Raw genomic sequence first — 24,588 nt, 5'->3', positions numbered from 1 at the left:
TTGTAGAAAAATGTTCTAATCCGTAATACCATATATATCAAACACAAAAAATGTTAATATTCATGAGTAGCTTTAATATGAATGGCATGTGAACCTGACATTTCCACCAGTTGGCTAATGATTTACTGGCGAGTGCCCCTGATATTAACTTTTCTTGCCAATTCATTTTCTGTTCAATTTACAAAGCCTTACCAATGCATTGGCAATCAATTTCGAGAGAGACTGTGAATACAAATTGGTTATAAAGATAAGGCTCATGAAAGAAAATTGGAGCCCGGTCTGGAAAGTTGTTCCTTTCTCCAATTCTCTGATTAGGTTAATGTCTTAAGGAGAAGTTATCTGATGGACTCAAATCTTTATTAGAACATTATATTGAGCAACGTTTTGTATTCTGTCAACTTAAAGTAAAATTCCCAAGTGCTTTTAAAATGAAAAAAAAATTACAATTTACCCCTTATTAAAAATTCTTACTGTCCTCAAGAACTGAGGGATTTTTAGGTTACCGGCAACCTACACAGTCTACAAGAAGTGGCCGGTTTCCTAGTCAAGAAGTATGCGCTCCTCCGATGCTGCAGAGGCAAGGCTGTCTCTGAGAGCACGCAGTTCGGACTAGGGATGCAACCATTCTGCTGGCCCAAACTGTCAATCTGTCAAGCATTAGGCACACCCATAAAATGCTACCATGAGAGTAATCCTTTAAAATGGTTGTCCAGTCTCAAGCAACAAGTCTGCTGACACTATGTGACATGCACTGCGTATTGTGAGGGTTCTCTGATAAGGCGGGCATGTGACTGCAAGTATGTGATTTGCATATGTGTAGTTACACGCCAACTAGATGTGTGAGGTCTCACTCAATGCAAGTACATTGAATGTAGCCGGTTACAGTCTAGTTGGAATGTGACCAGCTTACGTTCACACCAAGTATGGTGGGTACATTTGGACCATCTGCAAGGAGATACTCTTGAAACTTAAACCAAACAAGACTATAGCAATTTTAAAGCCATAAAGAAGACCAGAGTCTTGTTCTGGCATCTGTCTTGTACATGTACTTTGGTATTCATCTTTTTATGTTGCATATAGGTAGGTGTGGTATGTCTTGGCTTGAAAGACACTGTAGGGTTTGCTATATACATCAGGAGATTTTCCGAGCATATGCAACTAATATCCTCTACTGTTAGTCAGTGTTACATTTTATATCATAGTGGTGGTGGAAGTGATATATTGTATAAATACAGTGTTTTGCTAAAGTATTCAACCCCTTCAGAAATCAATGGATTTATAGGATGTCTAGATATTGGACCCAATTCAACGTTTGCATATTTGTTACCTTACTGTCCCTTTAAGCCTTGTGCAATTTTTGGTGACAAATTCTACAAAATGGTGCATGTGACTACCTTAATTCATTTGCCACAAAGTCAAAGGTGCTGGGGTTTTTTTTTTTTGCCTTTAACTGTTTTTGTCACTTTCTGGTACCAAGTGTGAAAGGTTTTGCAAATAACACAAACATTGCACCAAAATGCTAGTGTACTCAAAACTGCACTAGGGATGAGTAGAGATTGGAGTGGAGTTGCGCCAAATTTAGTGATTTTATAAACTGTTTCAATTGATGACTCAGGTAAAAACAATCTGGAATCACTAATCTCCACCCATAAAGTGGTTACTTTTTCCACTGCATGACATTGACTTATCATAAGCAAGAGTCGTCATGAAGGGGGGAAAAATAACATGCCCTCAGAGAAGCTTAGAACAGTCTTTCTCTGTGTGAGACATGTAGTGACAGACAGCTCTGTTTTCTTCACTAATCTCCGTGCAGAATCTATTTTGATTATGAGCAGTCAATGTGGAGGGAGGGGAGTAGCGCAGACCTGTGCATAATTACAAACACCTCTGCATTTGCAACTCTCATTTCACAGCAGTCAGCTAGTTTCTGCTCTCCTGCCCTCCACACCGAGAGTGTCATGGGTTGATAACTATAAATCAGCGGTCCTCAACCTTTTTTACCTTGAGAGCCACATTCAAATCTGAGATATGGTCCTGGGTCACATTTAGTAAAGCAACCTGCTGTAGTGACAGTCAGAGTCCACTATTACAAGTATGATCACAGCCAAAGCTTCACCACAGAAACCATACTGAGACCTTGGGCCTATATAGGCAGGATCATTACATCCAAGGGTTTCCAGTTTAACCTCATTTGGTATTCTTCAAGATTCCCTCTAACAGTATCATCCTACATATATATGCACATCCAGATCTTCTCTTCTGTGTGGGGCTGCTGAAAAAAGTAAACATCTGGAGACCTTCTCTTCATAGCTGGTTGCTAATTCACCAAGCTGGTAGATAGAAGCAAGTCACACATCTTGGGTATGTGAGCCACTTGTGGATCCCAAACTTAAAGCTTGGGAACCCTGCGGTGTTTGTATTGACACACAGTTCAGCTCTACTTCCTCCACACTGACAGTGTTGTGGGATGAAAGCTGGAGATGTAGAGGTATTTGTAATGACACACAGCTCTGGTCTATTCCTCTCACATTGACAGTGCTGTAGCACAAGAGCTGCAGAGTGCAGACATAGCAGTGTTTGGAATTACACTCAAATCTGCTTTACTCCCCTACACTGACCTGCCTTGGGATGAAAGCTGAAAATGTAGAAGTGTTTGTAATGACACTCAGCTCTGGTCTACTCCCTCCAAATTGACAATGCTGTGAGATGAGAGCTGCAGATGTAGAGGTGCTTGGTAAGACATACAGCTCTGCTGTACACCCCCACTTGTAACCAAAGTAGATAATGGTAGTGTAATGAGCTGGCCGGCTCTGACTGTTCTGTTATCATTGACATAGAAGAATCTGTGACAGACACTGCCCCCGTGTGGCCAGAAGTTATACCTATGCCGAATGTGATTACAGAGAAACAAACTGTATTGGCTAAGCTCCCCCCTGCTGTGTCATGTGACCAGGAAGGAGAGAGAGAAGGAGAGCCCGGGAAATTTCTCTGTGCAGAGAGAAGTCTGTATATGCTGGTGCCCTCCTGTGAATGCGATATAACAGATTGTCTGGATGATCCCTCTCCCTTGAAAGCTGACTTCCAGATCCTGAACCCACGAACTGTAAACGGGTCCTCTGTTGAGAGGCCGAATATTCACTCAGCGGTGACATCTCCACAGATCCTGAACCCACGAACTGTAAGCGGGTCCTCTGTTGAGAGGCCGAATATTCCACCCCTACCTGCCGTACCCCAAGGACTACAGTCTGGACCTGAGAGACGGAGCTTTGTTTAATCCCTGCAGAGACAGACAGGCCTGCGACGTGGGAAGATAACCTCCTGGAGTAAAGAGACTGGTAACGTGTGGATAGGGAAAGTGAGGGAAAGCTTGTTATTACACGTTAATTCTGTGAATAGGTATATTTTGCATTGTTTATTACTGTGTTCCACTGTGTTAAGAAAATGTTTAACAGTAAAGATACGTTTGTTAAGATGGAATCTGAGTGTGGAAGTTTTGCTGGGCCAGATCATGGATATACATGGGCGAACTTGCCCTCGGTCACTTCATCTGGCGTAGTCGGCAGGATCTGTGCCCAGCAAGATTCCCACCCAGGCCCAGTGTACAGTCAGAAACCGCCGCCGGTGTCCATTGTAAACCAGGTCAGGAAATTTGGCGGGCGAAACTACCCCGTACCAGAGTGGGCGGAACAAGTGCGGATACTGGGAGAAATGTATAATATTGACCCTAAGACCTTGGCAGAAATGGCGGTACTGACACTAGAGGGGGAGGCATGGACGACAGTCAGACTGGAGACGGTCAGGGGGCAGCGTGTGTTGGAGGATTTGGTGCAGGTGCTGGAAAAGACCTATGGACCTACTACGTACCAGGGAACACTGCGATACCTGTTCTTTAGACGGACACAGCTTGAATGGGAGGACATTCCCCAATATGCAAATGCCCTTCAGGTACTCCTTGAACAAGTCTGTGCAAGAGGGGAACAACTGGCTACTATAGCTCCTCGTGACCTGGTACTGAGAGACCAATTCGTTATAGGGCTGAGAGACCAGTATCTTAACCGTACGCTACAGGACTTGATTCGGATGACGCCGACTCTCACCTTCGCTGAAGTCCAGCAGGAAGCCATAGAACGTTCTAGGGGACCCGTCATGGATGTGGGGACTCAAAGCGCTGCATGCAGATCCATATTAAACAGTAACCAGCCCAACAGTGACACCGAGGAGCTGAAACAGATGGTAGCAGATTTACAGCAACAGGTGTCACAGTTAATACTAGAACGACAGAGAGACCAGCGGATACGACCTAGCCGTCCCGCGGGACCGTGTTGGTCATGTGGTGACCCCCGTCATAGGGCGAATCGTTGTCCTCAACGAACAAACCATCAATTACCACGACGAACCGAATATCAGCTACACCCACGAGCAGAGCCACCACGCCAGGTCTCACCACAATGGCCGCCGTTAAACTAGACACCCCTGCAGCTGAGGTTCGAGCAGCAGGGGGGGACAGAGAACGGGGTGTAGAAAAACAGAACCAGCGGCTGATAAGAAGAATCTGGGAGGAGATTGAGAGTCTGGGGAAAGCCCTTACTGCCGTTCTGGGGACCAGCGGCCTATCCCAAGATACCATGCGGAAGCCGCCAGAAAGAGTTAAAGGAGAGGTACGCAGCATGAAGGCGGTTTCGGTGGTGGCCCCAGAGTGTAACTCCGTATTCTGGGGTGAAGAACAACCGCAGATGACAGATGTCCCCTACCGAGGTCGACGATACAGGCTGAAGCGCCCTCCAGACAGACGCAGACGTGAGTGCTGGACGTGCAGAAAGATGGGACACATGTCCAGAAATTGCCCTACCCGAGAAGAGCGGTGGCAGAGATCCGCTCACCCCTCTGAGGGTCCTGCTAACTGGAAGGAACGACGCCCCTGGAGGGAATGGTACGGCTGGAAGAGAAGAGTTCCACCTAGGACAAGACAGCACCGCAACATGTTGCGCCCCTGCCGTTCTCAGCCTGACTCCTCTCCTGTGATACCTAGAGAGATGGATATCACTAATACTGTGGGAGACACCGACACCGGGGATGTAGAGGTAGAAGACATACCTACCCCTGCTCGCCTGACTGACACGTCTGATACCCTTACCTCCTCGACTGACTTACCGACTGGGGCGGAGAGTGGAGTGACTGATCGGGGACAGAGACTAGCACCCGTTAGGCGGACAGCTAGGACCAACGCAGGAGTGCCCCCGGGACAGTCCTACAGAGACCAATATGTGTGGCCCTCTTCACAGCCGGGTCCTACAACCTCCACAGCCATCGCCGCCCTGGAGACAGTCGTTGACAGGGACTGCCAACCTTCAAGTGGGGGGGCGTGTAATGAGCTGGCCGGCTCTGACTGTTCTGTTATCATTGACATAGAAGAATCTGTGACAGACACTGCCCCCGTGTGGCCAGAAGTTATACCTATGCCGAATGTGATTACAGAGAAACAAACTGTATTGGCTAAGCTCCCCCCTGTTGTGTCATGTGACCAGGAAGGAGAGAGAGAAGGAGAGCCCGGGAAATTTCTCTGTGCAGAGAGAAGTCTGTATATGCTGGTGCCCTCCTGTGAATGCGATATAACAGATTGTCTGGATGATCCCTCTCCCTTGAAAGCTGACTTCCAGATCCTGAACCCACGAACTGTAAACGGGTCCTCTGTTGAGAGGCCGAATATTCACTCAGCGGTGACATCTCCACAGATCCTGAACCCACGAACTGTAAGCGGGTCCTCTGTTGAGAGGCCGAATATTCCACCCCTACCTGCCGTACCCCAAGGACTACAGTCTGGACCTGAGAGACGGAGCTTTGTTTAATCCCTGCAGAGACAGACAGGCCTGCGACGTGGGAAGATAACCTCCTGGAGTAAAGAGACTGGTAACGTGTGGATAGGGAAAGTGAGGGAAAGCTTGTTATTACACGTTAATTCTGTGAATAGGTATATTTTGCATTGTTTATTACTGTGTTCCACTGTGTTAAGAAAATGTTTAACAGTAAAGATACGTTTGTTAAGATGGAATCTGAGTGTGGAAGTTTTGCTGGGCCAGATCATGGATATACATGGGCGAACTTGCCCTCGGTCACTTCAGTAGTATCATTACATGTCTCAAACAGAGTCTGACATTATCTAGCGATGTGTTTTTTTTCCCCTGCATGACATATTCTGATAGTAATTTTTCAATTTAAAAAGTGTCTCCCACACCAAAAATAATTTCTGATAATGCCCCCTTGGTTGAAGGAGAAAATTAGAATTTATATGTTTACAATTACAAACCAATATGTCTGCAGCATGATGAGAAATTAAAAATTAGAAACTGTTTTATTCAGCACTGCAGAGAAACTGGTGAAAATTCCTCTCTGGAAGGTTTTGCTGAGCATGCTCGGCTCCTCTTCATTCATTGCTATGCAAGTTTAGAAAATTGCTGAGGACACTCCAAAATGTGTACTACAAGATTTAAAATGGGTTTCAATAATGTGAAAACATGAATGATATTGTCTAAAAACAGTGCCCCATCTTTGCACAGGTTGGATCTGGTATTGCAGCTTAGTTCAGGTCTAGTGCAAAACTGCAGGAAAGAAGCAATGTTTTTCTAATCTATGCAACCCCTCTAAAACAGTAATTAAAGCATCGTTTTTTTTAATCAAATACTAGTATGAAAAGGTTGAATATGGTAGCAGGCAACAAAATCCAAACAGCCCTTTTATACTATATTTCTCTTTTGAATTTATTATAATTCTTTTTTTATTTAACTTTTTTATTATCTGCTAGTGATTTATTATTTTCAATCAAAATTTGAGCAATTTTCTTTTTTTTTATTTGCATAGGTTTCACCTCTTTTTATCACACGCACAAAAATATATAAATCATTTAGAGGAAATGACTATGTGATGTGGCTTTGAAGCCAGAATATTAAAATAATAAAAAAATGGAAAAAATAAAATAATTTAATTCCAAAAGTAAAATTTAGTCGAAACAAATTTGCCATGTAATGCGCTGTGCGCTGATAATTATATTATAAGACGACATAAAAGAGTGGCGAGATAAGAAACAACACCAACCTGGAAGTCTGCAAAACAAGATATACCTGCCTGCAAGAAAATCTAAAAGGCATGAAAAATATTAGCTACAGGAGGGCACGGTGTTTAAATGATTAAGGCAATTTTCCGAGCAGTAAAAAGATATGTCTTTATATCAAAAGATTTATTTAATTTGCTTCCGCGGAAAGAAGACACTGGAAATGTAATATTAAAATTTAATGTAACAATAAAACAATTTGCTTGTTATTTCCAGAAAGGTGCATATGTGGGTTTTACGGAAAGCTCTCTCAATTAATTTGATCTCGCCGCTGCCGCTAATGAAAGACTAGAATCCCACTTATTGTTATCAAGTCTGGAAAAGATTGCTTCTAGTGTTTGATGAGCGGGGGAAGTTTTTATAGCCACGGTGTGCTCTGTTTATCGGAGAAATTTTAATTTATTCTAGATAACAGTGACGTAAGGGGTTATTAAAAATCATGGGTAGATGGAAGAATTTTTTTTTACGCTTCAAAGTCAAAAATCTTCTTTTGCCATCAAGGGTTTCTGTTACTTATCTCGCCTTTAGGCTTCATGCACATGGCACGATGTATGGAGATGTCATAAAGACTATCGGGCCTCTACAATACCTATCATAGAATCATAGAATGTTAGAGTTGGAAGGGACCTCTAGGGTCATCGTGTCCATCCCCCAGCTCAATGCAGGATTCACTAAACCGTCTCAGACAGATGTCTGTCCAGCCTCGGATTGAAGACTTCCATTGAAGGAGAACTCACCACCTCTTGTGGCAGCCTGTTCCACTCATTAATCACCCTCACTGTCAATTTTTTTTTCTAATGTCTAATCTGTATCTTCTCCCTTTCAGTTTCATTCCATTGCTTCTCGTGTTTCCATGTGCAAATCAGACTACATTGTGACATCACTTCATATATTTGTAGACAGCTATTAAGTCTCTTAGCCTTCTTTTTAGCAAGCTAAACATTCCCAAATCCTTTAAAAGTTCCTCATAGGACATACATTGCAGTCCGCTCACCATCCTGGTAGCTCTTCTCTGAACTTGCTCCAGTTTTTCAATGTATTTTTTTAAATGTGGTGTCCAGACCTAGACACAGTATTCCAGATGAGGCCTGACCAAGGAGGAGTAGATTAGGAGTAATTACTTCACTTGATCTAGACTCTTTGCTTCTCTTAATACATCCTAGAACAGTGTTTGCCTTTTTTGCAGCTGCATCACACTGTGGACTCATGTGCAGTCTGTGATCTATTAGTATACTCAAGTTTTTCACACGTGCTGTTGCTTAGTTCTATTCCGCACAATCTGTAGATGTAATTTTTGTTCTTCTTGCCCAGATGTAGAATCTCGCATTTCCCCCTGTTAAACAGCATTCTATTGGTCGCTGCCCATTGTTCAAGGTTATCTAGATCTTTGTGAATCCTTTCTCTGTCTTCTCTAATGTTAGCTATCCCTCCTAGCTTTGCATCGCCTGCAAATTTGATCAGTTTACCGATGTATCAGCTGCCAACATGCTATTTGTGTGGTCCAGCCGTTCTGTGCTATGATTGTTTTGAACTATGGCTGTCACATTAGTGGCCGCTATATCTGTACCATTTTGCCTCTAATTTTAGGAATACGGAGTGTGATTGCGGACTGATTTAACAGAAAAAAAACACATTGCCTTGTTAGTTAAAGGGGAGACTATCCCTATATATAGGGAAAAAAGCACATTGTACAGCTCTTAGACCATCCCTCGATGGTTGCTCATTCTGCTGGTGAAACACAGCGAGTGAAAGTGGCAGCAAAAGGGAAACTTCCAGCATGTATATACAGTGAAAAACAGGAGGATCTGCGTAACATGCTAAAAACTAAGGTTTCAACATGTTATGTAGATCCTCTTGCTTTGAATACATTATTCTATTTTCTTCACCTGATGGATTTGCTGGAATTTTCCCTTTTGCTTCCATGGTATCTCTGTATATAGAGCATATAACAGTCTGCAAGACAGAACATGGAGACTATGACTAGACAGAAAATAGACTCCATGCACATTGATGGGGACATGATCCTCGTAACATGTGACGTAGAGTCTCTGTACACCAATATTCACCACCGGGATGGCTTGAGGGCAGTCCAGTACTTTTTATCAATGACCAGCTTCTCCTCCAGTGACAATGATTTTTTGCTTGTTCTTTTACAATTTCTCCTGACTCATAATTTTTTCTTATTTAATGGGTCCTTCTACCTGCAGCTCCAAGGAACCGCGATGGGCGCGGCTTGTGCACCAGCTTACGCTAATTTGTTCCTGGGGCTGTGGGAGAAGGACCTTTTCTCGTCAGATCAGGGTCCATCAATGGAGCGGGTCATTTTTTGGACCCGCTACATTGATGACATTTTCCTGATCTGGCGGGGTACCCCTTTTGAGTTACAGACTTTTTTCTCTGTATTGAATGCTAATGATCAAAACATCCATTTAACCTATAAATTAGATTTTAACTCCATTGATTTTTTGGATGTCACTGTGAGGAGGGGTGTGGATGGTATTTTGATCGCCGATGCCTTCCATAAGGATACAGCGGTCAATTCTGTACTGCATGCTACATCTTCCCACCCACCCCATGTGATTAATTCTGTTCCTGTAGGCCAGTTCCTCCGAATTAGGAGGATTTGTTCGTCTAAAGAGGACTTCGAGGTACAGGCCAGGGAAATGATGGACCGTTTCTTGGAAAGAGGCTACAGTAAAAGGTGTCTCAAGAGAGCCTATAATAGAGCTAGGAATACTGGGAGACACCAACTTCTTTATTCATCTGGCAAAAATGCTGAAAATGCACAGGTAAGACTGGCTACACAATATCACTCTCAGTGGAGATATATGTCCGACGTGGTTTCTAAATATTGGCCGATCCTTTTGGCGGATCCTGTCCTAAAGCAATACTTACCATCTAAACCATCGATCACGGCCCGGAGGTCTCAAAATTTGGGTGACCATCTGGTTAGGAGCTATTTAGCCCCCCGTCCGTCACCCCCAATTTTTTCTTCAGGTTTGGCCCCTCGGTTTAGTCCTTGGGGTTGCCAACCGTGCGGTAGATGTGTGGCGTGCCCCAATATTGTTTCGGCTCGTGATTTTTCTTCTTCAGATGGCCACATATTCACAATTACACAAACAGTTACTTGTACGACCACAACGGTGGTGTACCATGCCTCGTGCCCGTGCAATAAAATATACGTGGGCCTCACCACACGAGCTCTCAAAGTGAGGACACGGGAGCATGTACGAGACATTCTAGCTGCGGCCAAAGAGGAAAATATTGAGGCCTTAAAAACCATTCCGCGCCACTTCAGAAAATTTCATTCTTGTGACCCCTCGGGTTTTGTTGTAAAGGGTGTTGATCATATTTCTAATAGCCTTCGTGGGGGCAATTTGAGTCGTTTATTGGCGCAAAAAGAATCATTTTGGATTTGGAAACCGCACTGTTCATCCACAGGGTCTGAATGAAGTCCTAAGTTTTGCTCCATTTTTGCAAACCCCTTGATTCACTATGTTGTTTTTATTGGCATCTTACCATCTGGTGTCTTTTCTATTTTAATATGTCTTTTTTATCATTTTTTTTTAGTCTTCTTATTAATATCAGCCCAAATCCAGTTTTGGAGGAAATTATCTCATTCAGCCACCTATATGGACTCACCATGGACTCACTTTGGATTGAATCACAGTTTTTTCATCCACTAGGCTGCTTATTACAGCTTTTTACAATTTGTTAATTATTGTTTCATGTACACCCATGTGGGTATGTAAATTTAATCCATATTTATTGGTCTTGTTTCTTGCATATTTTTACGTATGTATATTTATTTTTTACTTACACGTTACTATCATAGTTTGCGTAGTTGTACTATCACTTGTATTAATTATTGTATACTATCTTTGATGATTGCAGGATTACTGTTTTGTATGTATGCACTGCACTTTATGCTCATCACTAGAGTTTGCGTATCTGTACGATCACACATATTAACTATTGTATATTATTCTATGTTTATTGTACAATTATTGCCTTGTGTCTTATGCACTGCACTTTAGTTTTCTTACCATGGGTTCTATCGGTCTCTCACTGTTGTGCGCATGTGCGTTGTCTCCTAGCAACTGGACGCAGGCGACGGCGTCTTATCCGGCTTACTTGCTTCCTGGATGCGGGTCTTCGCTCACGTGTTCTCATGTGGGCGGGGCTTCGCATCTGGCCGGCATGTCCGCTGACGTCCTCGCTTGCTTTCTCTTCCGGTCATTCGGCGTTCACATGCGCCACCGCTACACAGTGTTATCGCCAGCTGAATATTTCTGATTGGGCATGACCCCCTATTTAAAGACCCCGGTTCTCTCAGGATGCCATCCCCCGGAAGAAGGCTTAAGCGCCGAAACGCGCGTTGGGGGCGGTGGCACCTCAGAGCTCCAGAGTACTATCAGGTATATTACTTTCAGCACTCAGTCACTTTACTGCTTTGTTTGCTCAATTTGCATGGGTGGTATACAGCCCCTCTGTACCTTATCTGTTGTTTATGCTTTTTTGCACAATCACTGGTATATTACTTTTTGAGCATGCACTCTGTATTTTTTAATACATACCTGATTGTTTCTGTTCTTGCCTGTGGTGCCATCTACTATTGGCTTACCGTGTCACATCCCTGCTATACCTTGTTGTATTTTTTTGTTTTTATTTTTACTTTCAATAAACTTTTGCAATTTTATTGGTATTTATGGTGCTCTTTCCTTGTATGATTTCCAATTATCATTGGCACTTTACCTTTACTTATGCACCATTCTTATTTTGGTTGTGGGTGCAGGCCTTGTCTATTTTGATTCATACTTACACTGTGTATTTTCACAGATTTTCTTTAGGTCCAATGGATTACAAATCCAGGGATGTAGCCTGGCAAACACAAGTTGCACAGGTTTTTGACAATGGTTCCATTAGTACAACATCAGGTGATCAAGGGGACATTATGGCATTACAGATGCAAATTAAAAAACTTTTACACAAACGGACCAAAATATGGTGGAATAGGGCCTTTTTGCCTTTTTAGAAAACTACCTCAGGAAGAATTTAATACCACGAGGGTTACGTATTCAGGTGTTTCCCTCCTTTCCGGTTACTGATGACACTTTTACTACTAAATGGGAGGAGGTCTGTACTAAGGCATCCTTACAATTTATGGAGCTGTTGGCTGATTATAATAAAAAATCCGTTTCGTTATTGGAAACTGAGATTGATGGCCTATTTGTGGAGTATAAGAAGTTGGCAACAACAGAGAATATTTCGGCATTTAATACTACTTTGGAAAAAAATTCAGCTGATTGGGAATCCCAGATTAGAACCACACATGCTAAAAAATTACTCCGTGACAGTACCGATTTCCAACGTAAAACGGTTTATAGATGGAGAAAAACAGTGTCTACTAATAGGGGTCAAAGATCCCCCTCTGTCTCTTCCATTTCATCTGCTGGGGAGACATCAGACACATCCCAACGGTCTATGCAAACCCGTTTTGGCAATTCTGGCAAGAGAAAGTGGGAGCAAAAATTCAACAGTAATAAACGTGGCCCTGAGCGTCCCAATGGTAAAAAGGACGCTCTTAAGGTAATTAATTTGTCCGAACATATTTTGAGTTCGGATGAGATTGGTCTACTTGCTAAAGGTCTCTCATTTTCTCCTAGTATGTGGTTTGATCCCTTTATAGCCCTCAAGGACCTACACATGTTTGCTAGGTCCTTAATCTTCAAGAAATGGCATCATAGTGAGGAAATCCAACAGGCCTTTCCTTTACCAGAGGAGCAGTCGATTTTAAGAATGTTGGAGGAATTGGCACAGGAGCACGTTGGCCCAAGCCTAGGTAGGTTACCGTCATCTTTACGCCCTAGGTCCACTAAATTCCCGCCCTTGTCATTATGCCCTAATGTGGATATTTTTGTCAGGCTTGTTTCTAATGAGTTTGACACGATCCCCACTTCTGTCTATTGTAACAACCTTACTAGGGCTGAAAATTTGGGTTTGAATAGACTTAAAAAACTTAGGGATGTAATTTTTAAACCGGCTGACAAGGGTGGGAACGTTGTGATCTGGCCCATCAAAATGTACCTTGCAGAGGCTTACCGTATGCTTAGGGATGCCTCTTGTTATAAGAAATTAACTTTTAATCCTCTTGTTTCTTATAAGGGGGAATTGTCTAAAATTGTACAGAGGGCCTTGGATGACGGTATCATTACCACACAAGTACGTGATGTCCTATTGGTTAAGGACCCCCGTATATCTACGTTGTACCTTCTTCTGAAGGTACACATAAATATTCGTAACCCTCCAGGTAGGCCCATCATCTCTGGGGTGGGTGGGCTTATGGAGGGCATTGGCAGATACATTGACTCATTCCTCAAGCCCCTGGTGGAGACTATTCCCTCCTATCTGAAGGACACTTCTGATTTCCTTAAGAAAATAGACTCCGTGCACATTGATGGGGGCATGATCCTCGTAACATGTGACGTAGAGTCTCTGTACACCAATATTCGCCACTGGGATGGCTTGAGGGCAGTCCAGTACTTTTTATCAATGACCAGCTTCTCCTCCAGTGACAATGATTTTTTGCTTGTTCTTTTACAATTTCTCCTGACTCATAATTTTTTCTTATCTAAGGGGTCCTTCTACCTGCAGCTCCAAGGAACCGCGATGGGCGCGGCTTGTGCGCCAGCTTACGCTAATTTGTTCCTGGGGCTGTGGGAGAAGGACCTTTTCTCGTCAGATCAGGGTCCATCAATGGAGCGGGTCATTTTTTGGACCCGCTACATTGATGACATTTTCCTGATCTGGCGGGGTACCCCTTTTGAGTTACAGACTTTTTTCTCTGTATTGAATGCTAATGATCAAAACATCCATTTAACCTATAATTTTGATTTTAACTCCATTGATTTTTTGGATGTCACTGTGAGGAGGGGTGTGGATGGTATTTTGATCGCCGATGCCTTCCGTAAGGATACAGCGGTCAATTCTGTACTGCATGCTACATCTTCCCACCCACCCCATGTGATTAATTCTGTTCCTGTAGGCCAGTTCCTCCGAATTAGGAGGATTTGTTCGTCTAAAGAGGACTTCGAGGTACAGGCCAGGGAAATGACGGACCGTTTCTTGGAAAGAGGCTACAGTAAGAGGTGTCTCAAGAGAGCCTATAATAGAGCTAGGAATACTGGGAGACACCAACTTCTTTATTCATCTGGCAAAAACGCTGAAAATGCACAGGTAAGACTGGTTTCACAATATCACTCTCAGTGGAGATATATGTCCGACGTGGTTTCTAAATATTGGCCGATCCTTTTGGTGGATCCTGTCCTAAAGCAATACTTACCATCTAAACCATCGATCACGGCCCGGAGGTCTCAAAATTTGGGTGACCATCTGGTTAGGAGCTATTTAGCCCCCCGTCCGTCACCCCTAATTTTTTCTTCAGGTTTGGCCCCTCGGTTTAGTCCTTGGGGTTGCCAACCGTGCGGTAGATGTGTGGCGTGCCCCAATATTGTTTCGGCTCGTGATTTTTCTTCTTCAGATGGCCGCATATTCACAATTACACAAACAGTTACTTGTACGACCACAACGGTGGTGTACCATGCCTTGTGCCCGTGCAATAAAATATACGTGGGCCTCACCACACGAGCTCTCAAAGTGAGGACACGGAAGCATGTACGAGACATTCTAGCTGCGGCCAAAGAGTAAAATATTGAGGCCTTAAAAACCATTCCGTGCCACTTCAGAAAATTTCATTCTTGTGACTAGGGTTGAGCGACTTTTATTTTTATAGGATCGGGTCGGGTTTCACGAAACCCGACTTTCTCAAAAGTCAGGTCGAGTGAAATCGGCCGATTATATAAAAAAGTCGGGGTCGGGGTCAGCCGAAACGCGAAACCCAATGCAGTGCAATGGGATACTATGGTTCCCAGGGTCTGAAGGAGAGGAAACTCTCCTTCAGGCCCTGGGATCCATATTTAAGTGTAAAATAAAGAATTAAAATAAAAAATATTGATATACTCACCCTCTGACGAGCCCTGGTAGTAATCGGCATCTTCCGTTCCTAAGAATGAGCGCGTTCAGGGCCTTAGATGATGTCACGGCTTTGTGATTGGTCGCGGCGGCCCACGTGACCGCTCAGCGACCAATCACAAGCCGTGACGTAATTCTCTCAGGTCCTAAATTCCTCATTCTAGGAATTTAGGCCATGAGAATTACGTCACGGCTTGTGATTGGTCGCTGAGCGGTCACGTGGGCCGCCGCGACCAATCACAAAGCCGTGACATCATCTAAGGCCCTGAACACGCTCATTCTTAAGAAGGAAGGCTGCCGGAACAAAGCAGGGCACGTACGACGGTGAGTATATACCTAATAGGAATATACTCACCCTCGGCTTCTTTCCGGCATCTTACCATCTGGTGTCTTTTCTATTTTAATATGTCTTTTTTATCATTATTTTTTTAGTCGTCTTATTAATATCAGCCCAAATCCAGTTTTGGAGGAAATTATCTCATTCAGCCACCTATATGGACTCACCATGGACTCACTTTGGATTGAATCACAGTTTTTTCATCCACTAGGCTGCTTATTACAGCTTTTTACAATTTGTTAATTATTGTTTTATGTACACCCATGTGGGTATGTAAATTTAATCCATATTTATTGGTCTTGTTTCTTGCATATTTTTACGTATGTATATTTATTTTTTACTTACACGTTACTATCATAGTTTGCGTAGTTGTACTATCACTTGTATTAATTATTGTATACTATCTTTGATGATTGCAGGATTACTGTTTTGTATGTATGCACTGCACTTTATGCTCATCACTAGAGTTTGCGTATCTGTACGATCACACATATTAACTATTGTATATTATTCTATGTTTATTGTACAATTATTGCCTTGTGTCTTATGCACTGCACTTTAGTTTTCTTACCATGGGTTCTATCGGCCTCTCACTGTTGTGCGCATGTGTGTTGTCTCCTGGCAACTGGACGCAGGCGACGGCGTCTTATCCGGCTTACTTGCTTCCTGGATGTGGGTCTCCGCTCACGTGTTCTCATGTGGGCGGGGCTTCGCATCTGGCCGGCATGTCCGCTGACGTCCTCGCTTGCTTTCTCTTCCGGTCATTCGGCGTTCACATGCGCCACCGCTACACAGTGTTATCGCCAGCTGAATATTTCTGATTGGGCATGACCCCCTATTTAAAGACCCCGGTTCTCTCAGGATGCCATCCCCCGGAAGAAGGCTTAAGCGCTGAAACGCGCGTTGGGGGCGGTGGCACCTCAGAGCTCCAGAGTACTATCAGGTATATTACTTTCAGCACTCAGTCACTTTACTGCTTTGTTTGCTCAATTTGCATGGGTGGTATACAGCCCCTCTGTACCTTATCTGTTGTTTATGCTTTTTTGCGCAATCACTGGTATATTACTTTTTGAGCATGCACTTTTTAATACATACCTGATTGTTTCTGTTCTTGCCTGTGGTGCCATCTACTATTGGCTTACCGTGTCACATCCCTGCTATACCTTGTTGTATTTTTTTGTTTTTATTTTTACTTTCAATAAACTTTTGCAATTTTATTGGTATTTATGGTGCTCTTTCCTTGTATGATTTCCAATTATCATTGGCACTTTACCTTTACTTATGCACCATTCTTATTTTGGTTGTGGGTGCAGGCCTTGTCTATTTTGATTCAGAACATGGAGACTGTATTGTCCTCTACCAGGTAACTATAGCGGTTATTGTATAGGCGGCTTTGTGCACATGGCTGTGTCCTTACTCACTATGGAGTATTAAGTAGGTAATGGAGTAATCTGACATGCCTTATCCAAGCTACAGATTTTTCTCTTCTTTGAGTTTCTCTCCAAGTAATATAGGCTGGATGTGAGGTCTGTGTGTAATTCAAGGTACTGCTGTTTTCAATACCTTACATATCAGCACAGCTTCTATCCTGCATTTATTTACTCTGGTCTACAATCTATTATCTCTGCCTAACCTTAGATGAGGTGTTCCAAACCTGTAGCTTGAGAGCCACATGTGGCTCACAGGCCCCTGATGTGGGGCTCGCGGCTCAAGTGCCACAGCTATTAAGAGTAGATCTCTTGATGGTGATTTTTGTGTAGCCCCGTACAGAAGAGCAGATCCGAATGGGGGTAAGATAGTAAACCTTGGAGCTTGGCATACAGTGGAAAAGCTCATTATAGTGGTAGTAGGGCTCTCTGGGCATCACCACTGTGAGTGGGGCAGGAGCGGGATGTGGCTCTCAAAGTCAGAAAAGTTGGGGACCTCTGCCTTAGACTATAGCTGCTTTCTTCCTTTGCCACATTGTGGAGATCTGCGTACAACCGATACCTCCCTGCTGCAATCTCTGTCATGATTCTCAATGGCGAGAGAACATAGCCCAGCATATATGAGAACTAGCTCTTGGAAGATGGAAACTATACTGACCATGAACTAAACCTGCCGCACAACTAGAAGTGGCCGGGTAGCATGCCTACGTTTTTTATCCCTAGATGCCCAGCGCCAGCCGGAGAACTACCTAATCCTAGCAGAGGAAAAGACAGTCCTGGCTCACCTCTAGAGAAATTTTCCCAAAAGGCAGACAGAGGCCCCCACATATATTGGCGGTGATTTTAGATGAAATGACAAACGTAGTATGAAAATAGGTTTAGCAAAATCGAGGTCCGCTTACTAGATAGCATGAAGACAGAAAGGGCACTTTCATGGTCAGCAGAAAACCCTATCAAAACACCATCCAGAAATTACTTTAAGACTCTAGCATTAACTCATAACACCAGAGTGGCAATTTCCGCTCACAAGAGCTTTCCAGACACAGTAACGAAACAGCAGCTGTGAACAGGAACAAAATGCAAAAACACACAAGGACAAAAGTCCAACTTAGCTAGGAGTTGTCTAGTAGCAGGAACATGCACAGAAGGCTTCTGATTACATTGTTGACCGGCATGAAACTGACAGAGGATCAAGGTTATATAGCGACTCCCACATCCTGATAGGAGCAGGTGAACAGAGGGGATGATGCACACAAGTACAATTCCACAAGTGGCCACCGGGGGAGCCCAAAATCCAATTTCACAACAGTACCCCCCCCTCAAGGAGGGGGCACCGAACCCTCACCAGAACCACCAGGGCGATCAGGATGAGCCCTATGAAAGGCACGGACAAGATCGGAGGCATGAACATCAGAGGCAGTGACCCAAGAATTATCCTCCTGACCGTATCCCTTCCATTTGACCAGATACTGGAGTTTCCGTCTGGAAACACGAGAGTCTAAGATCTTTTCCACAACGTACTCCAACTCACCCTCAACCAACACCGGAGCAGGAGGCTCAACGGAAGGCACAGCCGGTACCTCATACCTGCGCAACAATGACCGATGAAAAACATTATGAATCGAAAAGGATGCAGGGAGGTCCAAACGGAAGGACACAGGGTTAAGAATCTCCAATATCTTGTACGGGCCGATGAACCGAGGCTTAAACTTAGGAGAAGAAACCCTCATAGGGACAAAACGAGAAGACAACCACACCAAGTCCCCAACACAAAGCCGAGGACCAACACGACGACGGCGGTTGGCAAAAAGCTGAGTCTTCTCCTGGGACAACTTCAAATTGTCCACCACCTGCCCCCAAATCAGATGCAACCTCTCCACCACAGCATCCACTCCAGGACAATCCGAAGATTCCACTTGACCGGAGGAAAATCGAGGATGAAACCCCGAATTACAGAAAAACGGGGACACCAAGGTGGCAGAGCTGGCCCGATTATTGAGGGCGAACTCCGCCAAAGGCAAAAAAGCAACCCAATCATCCTGATCCGCAGACACAAAACACCTCAAATATGTCTCCAAGGTCTGATTAGTCCGCTCGGTCTGGCCATTAGTCTGAGGATGGAAAGCAGACGAAAAAAAAAAATCTATGCCCATCCTAGCACAGAATGCCCGCCAAAATCTAGACACGAATTGGGTCCCTCTGTCAGAAACGATATTCTCCGGAATACCATGCAAACGAACAACATTTTGAAAAAACAGAGGAACCAACTCGGAAGAAGAAGGCAACTTAGGCAAGGGAACCAGATGGACCATCTTAGAGAAACGGTCACACACCACCCAGATGACAGACATCTTCTGAGAAACAGGCAGATCCGAAATAAAATCCATCGAGATGTGCGTCCAAGGCCTCTTCGGGATAGGCAAGGGTAACAACAATCCACTAGCCCGAGAACAACAAGGCTTGGCCCGAGCACAAACGTCACAAGACTGCACAAAGCCTCGCACATCTCGTGACAGGGAAGGCCACCAGAAGGACCTTGCCACCAAATCCCTGGTACCAAAGATTCCAGGATGACCTGCCAACGCAGAAGAATGAACCTCAGAGATGACTCTACTGGTCCAATCATCAGGAACAAACAGTCTACCAGGTGGGCAACGATCAGGTCTATCCGCCTGAAACTCCTGCAAGGCCCGCCGCAGGTCTGGAGAAATGGCAGACAATATCACTCCATCTTTAAGGATACCTGTGGGCTCAGAATTACCAGGGGAGTCAGGCTCAAAACTCCTAGAAAGGGCATCCGCCTTAACATTCTTAGAACCCGGTAGGTAAGACACCACAAAATTAAACCGAGAGAAAAACAACGACCAGCGCGCCTGTCTAGGATTCAGGCGCCTGGCAGACTCAAGGTAAATTAAATTTTTGTGGTCAGTCAATACCACCACCTGATGTCTGGCCCCCTCAAGCCAGTGACGCCACTCCTCAAAAGCCCACTTCATGGCCAAAAGCTCCCGATTCCCAATATCATAATTCCGCTTGGCGGGCGAAAATTTACGGGAAAAAAAGGCACAAGGTCTCATCACGGAGCAGTCGGAACTTCTCTGCGACAACACCGCCCCAGCTCCGATTTCAGAAGCGTCGACCTCAACCTGAAAAGGAAGAGCAACATCAGGCTGACGCAACACTGGGGCGGAAGAAAAGCGGCGCTTGAGCTCCCGAAAGGCCTCCACAGCATCAGGGGACCAATCAGCAACATCAGCACCCTTCTTAGTCAAATCAGTCAATGGTTTTACAACATCAGAAAAACCAGCAATAAATCGACGATAAAAGTTAGCAAAGCCCAAAAATTTCTGAAGACTCTTAAGAGAAGAGGGTTGCGTCCAATCACCAATAGCCTGAACCTTGACAGGATCCATCTCGATGGAAGAGGGGGAAAAAATGTATCCCAAGAAGGAAATCTTTTGAACCCCAAAAACACACTTAGAACCCTTCACACACAAGGAATTAGACCGCAAAACCTGAAAAACCCTCCTGACCTGCTGGACATGAGAGTCCCAGTCATCCGAAAAAATCAGAATATCATCCAGATACACAATCATAAATTTATCCAAATAATCGCGGAAAATGTCATGCATAAAGGACTGGAAGACTGAAGGGGCATTTGAAAGACCAAAAGGCATCACCAAATACTCAAAATGGCCCTCGGGCGTATTAAATGCGGTTTTCCACTCATCCCCCTGCTTGATTCGCACCAAATTATACGCCCCACGGAGATCAATCTTAGAGAACCACTTGGCCCCCTTTATACGAGCAAACAAATCAGTAAGCAGTGGTAACGGATATTGATATTTAACCGTGATTTTATTCAAAAGTCGATAATCAATACACGGCCTCAAAGAGCCGTCTTTCTTAGACACAAAGAAAAAACCGGCTCCTAAGGGAGATGACGAAGGACGAATATGTCCCTTTTCCAAGGACTCCTTTATATATTCTCGCATAGCCGCGTGTTCAGGCACAGACAGATTAAATAAACGACCCTTAGGGAATTTACTACCCGGGATCAAGTCTATGGCACAATCGCACTCCCGATGCGGAGGTAGTGAACCAACCTTGGGTTCTTCAAAAACGTCACGAAAGTCAGACAAGAATTCAGGAATCTCAGAGGGAATAGATGATGAAATGGAAACCAAAGGTACGTCCCCATGAGTTCCTTTACATCCCCAGCTTAACACAGACATAGCTCTCCAGTCGAGGACTGGGTTATGAGATTGCAGCCATGGCAATCCCAGCACCAAAACATCATGTAGATTATACAGCACCAGAAAGCGAATAACCTCCTGGTGATCCGGATTAACACGCATAGTCACTTGTGTCCAGTATTGTGGTTTATTACTAGCCAATGGGGTGGAGTCAATCCCTTTCAGAGGTATCGGAGCCTCCAATGGCTCCAAATCATACCCACAGCGTTTGGCAAAGGACCAATCCATAAGACTCAAAGCAGCGCCAGAGTCGACATAGGCGTCCGCGGTAATAGATGACAAAGAACAAATCAGGGTCACAGATAGAATAAACTTAGACTGTAAAGTGCTAATTGAAACAGACTTGTCAGGCTTCTTAGTACGCTTAAAGCATGCTGATATAACATGAGTTGAATCACCACAATAGAAGCACAACCCATTTTTTCGTCTAAAATTCTGCCGCTCGCTTCTGGACAGAATTCTGTCACATTGCATATTTTCTGGCGTTTTCTCAGTAGACACCGCCAAATGGTGCACAGGTTTGCGCTCCCGCAGACGCCTATCGATCTGAATAGCCATCGTCATGGACTCATTCAGACTCGCAGGCACAGGGAACCCCACCATAACATCCTTAATGGCATCAGAGAGACCTTCTCTGAAAATCGCCGCCAGGGCGCACTCATTCCACTGAGTAAGCACAGACCATTTGCGGAATTTTTGGCAGTATATTTCAGCTTCATCTTGCCCCTGAGACAAGGACATCAAGGCCTTTTCCGCCTGAAGCTCTAAATGAGGTTCCTCATAAAGCAACCCCAAGGCCAGAAAAAACGCATCCACATTGAGCAACGCAGGATCCCCTGGTGTCAATGCAAAAGCCCAGTCCTGAGGGTCACCCCGGAGCAAGGAAATTACAATCCTGACCTGCTGTGCAGGGTCTCCGGCAGAGCGAGACTTCAGGGACAAAAACAATTTGCAATTATTTTTAAAATTTTGAAAGTGAGATCTATTCCCCGAGAAGAATTCAGGCAAAGGAATTCTAGGCTCAGACATAGGTGCATGAACAACAAAATCTTGCAAATTTTGTACCTTTGTGGCGAGATTATTCAAACCTGTAGCTACACTCTGAAGATCCATTTGGAACAGGTGAACACAGAGCCATTCAAGGATTAGAAGGAGAGAAAGAGAGGAAGGCTGCAGTATAGGCAGACTAGCAAGTGATTCAATTAAGAGCACACTCAGAACTAGAGGGAAAAAAAAAAAAAAAAAAAAAAAATTGTAGCAGACTTCTTTTTTCTCTCCTTTCTCAGCCAGTAATTTAACCCTTTTTTGGGCCGGTCAAACTGTCATGATTCTCAATGGCGAGAGAACATAGCCCAGCATATATGAGAACTAGCTCTTGGAAGATGGAAACTATACTGACCATGAACTAAACCTGCCGCACAACTAGAAGTGGCCGGGTAGCATGCCTACGTTTTTTATCCCTAGATGCCCAGCGCCAGCCGGAGAACTACCTAATCCTAGCAGAGGAAAAGACAGTCCTGGCTCACCTCTAGAGAAATTTTCCCAAAAGGCAGACAGAGGCCCCCACATATATTGGCGGTGATTTTAGATGAAATGACAAACGTAGTATGAAAATAGGTTTAGCAAAATCGAGGTCCGCTTACTAGATAGCATGAAGACAGAAAGGGCACTTTCATGGTCAGCAGAAAACCCTATCAAAACACCATCCAGAAATTACTTTAAGACTCTAGCATTAACTCATAACACCAGAGTGGCAATTTCCGCTCACAAGAGCTTTCCAGACACAGTAACGAAACAGCAGCTGTGAACAGGAACAAAATGCAAAAACACACAAGGACAAAAGTCCAACTTAGCTAGGAGTTGTCTAGTAGCAGGAACATGCACAGAAGGCTTCTGATTACATTGTTGACCGGCATGAAACTGACAGAGGAGCAAGGTTATATAGCGACTCCCACATCCTGATAGGAGCAGGTGAACAGAGGGGATGATGCACACAAGTACAATTCCACAAGTGGCCACCGGGGGAGCCCAGAATCCAATTTCACAACAAATCTCTAACACTTAGAGAAGGGAAATGGGAACACAGAGAGCCAAGAGGAGCAGGAGCACTGACCGATTTGTATCTTGTATCTGATTTGTAGATCACTCAGCTAGATAACGAACTTACAGACATTTTGCAGCTGCAAAATGGTAGGACATTTTTTAATGAAGACTAGAAAAGTTGCCTTACTTTGTTCTTAGGAAGCAAGTGAAAAATGAAAAAAGAATATGTGCAGAGGCAGCCTTTAAAGGGAACCTGTTATCTGATTCATGCTTCCCAAACCAAGGGTAACATGAATCAGATGCTGGCTATGTGATTGCAGCCAAGTCTATATTTCTCCAAAACGCATTTAAAAAAAATGTAAAGATTTGGCCGGTGACCATAGCCGGAGACTAGCTCCACCCCTGGCCGGCTCTTCCCAGTGACACAGCAGTTGATTGACAGGTCTCTCGCTATGAAAAAGACCTTTTGATCACCTCAAGCAACACTGAAAGAAGCCATCTAAGGGAAGTTTTGGACTTGTCTTATCACCTTTTGTGGTCCATGGTCGCACAAATATTTATTTGGTTCAGGCTGCCCGCCATTTGGGCAGTATGAATCAGTGATCAGCTGACCGCTTTCATGTTTACATGGACGAATAATTGAGAACATGCTTTCTCACAACCCCAGTTCAGCCAATTATTGGCCCATGTAAAAAAGCTTTAAGAGTAGAGATCATCAAACTTGTTGAAGGAAAATTTTAATTCACCTTGAATCTTGCAAAGATTCCAATTCTTCTAAATCCAATTTTTTGTGTGTTTTGCTTAGTGCAAATTCAGTCAAATAGCTGCCGGATGCTATTTTGCTAACTTGTAGAGGGCAAGGGAAAAGGTTAAAAAAGTAAACAATGCCTTGATGCTTACCTGTCTTGATACCACTGCAGCCCAACATCTTGTCCTTCATTCCAGTGAAGACTTTATTTCCTCCGGTGCATAAAGTCCTCTTTGGCATCTTACCTCTGAGACAAGGCCTTTGACATCATGATGTGTTTTGCCCAAAGACTAGTCCTTGTCTTGGACAGCAAACATTGTGATGTGAAAGCATGTGTCATGTCAGAGGTCTGATCGGTGCTTTAAGCCCCTGGGGTAGAGTGAAGATGCCCAAAAGGGTACATCACATTCTAGAGGAAAGAAAAGATCAAAGGTAGAATCTGGTGGGCTGATAATAGGATGTTCTGCTGTTGTGACCACCAGTCATACACTATAATCTTTGAAGGAACCTGGCAGTAGGTGTTCAGTTTCTCTGCAGTGCCACCACTGGGAGAAAAAAGCATTACACAATTTTCAATAATTGTTTATATAAAACACTGGCCTGCGGGTCCTCCAGAATGAAAGAGACACTCTTTGCAGACA

The 24,588-nt window shown here is 44.0% G+C and overlaps 1 protein-coding gene across 1 annotated transcript in view; it reads right to left on the bottom strand.

The window, feature by feature from the left end:
- The window catches only part of USH2A (usherin), a 930,843-nt gene that overhangs the window by 844,753 nt on the left and 61,502 nt on the right, over positions 1–24,588 (bottom strand). The window lies entirely within an intron of this gene.

This window comes from Ranitomeya variabilis, chromosome 2, assembly GCF_051348905.1.
Source record: "Ranitomeya variabilis isolate aRanVar5 chromosome 2, aRanVar5.hap1, whole genome shotgun sequence".
In the NCBI taxonomy this organism is placed as follows: Eukaryota; Metazoa; Chordata; class Amphibia; order Anura; family Dendrobatidae; genus Ranitomeya; species Ranitomeya variabilis.
This window is presented reverse-complemented; position numbering and strand designations above follow the sequence as displayed.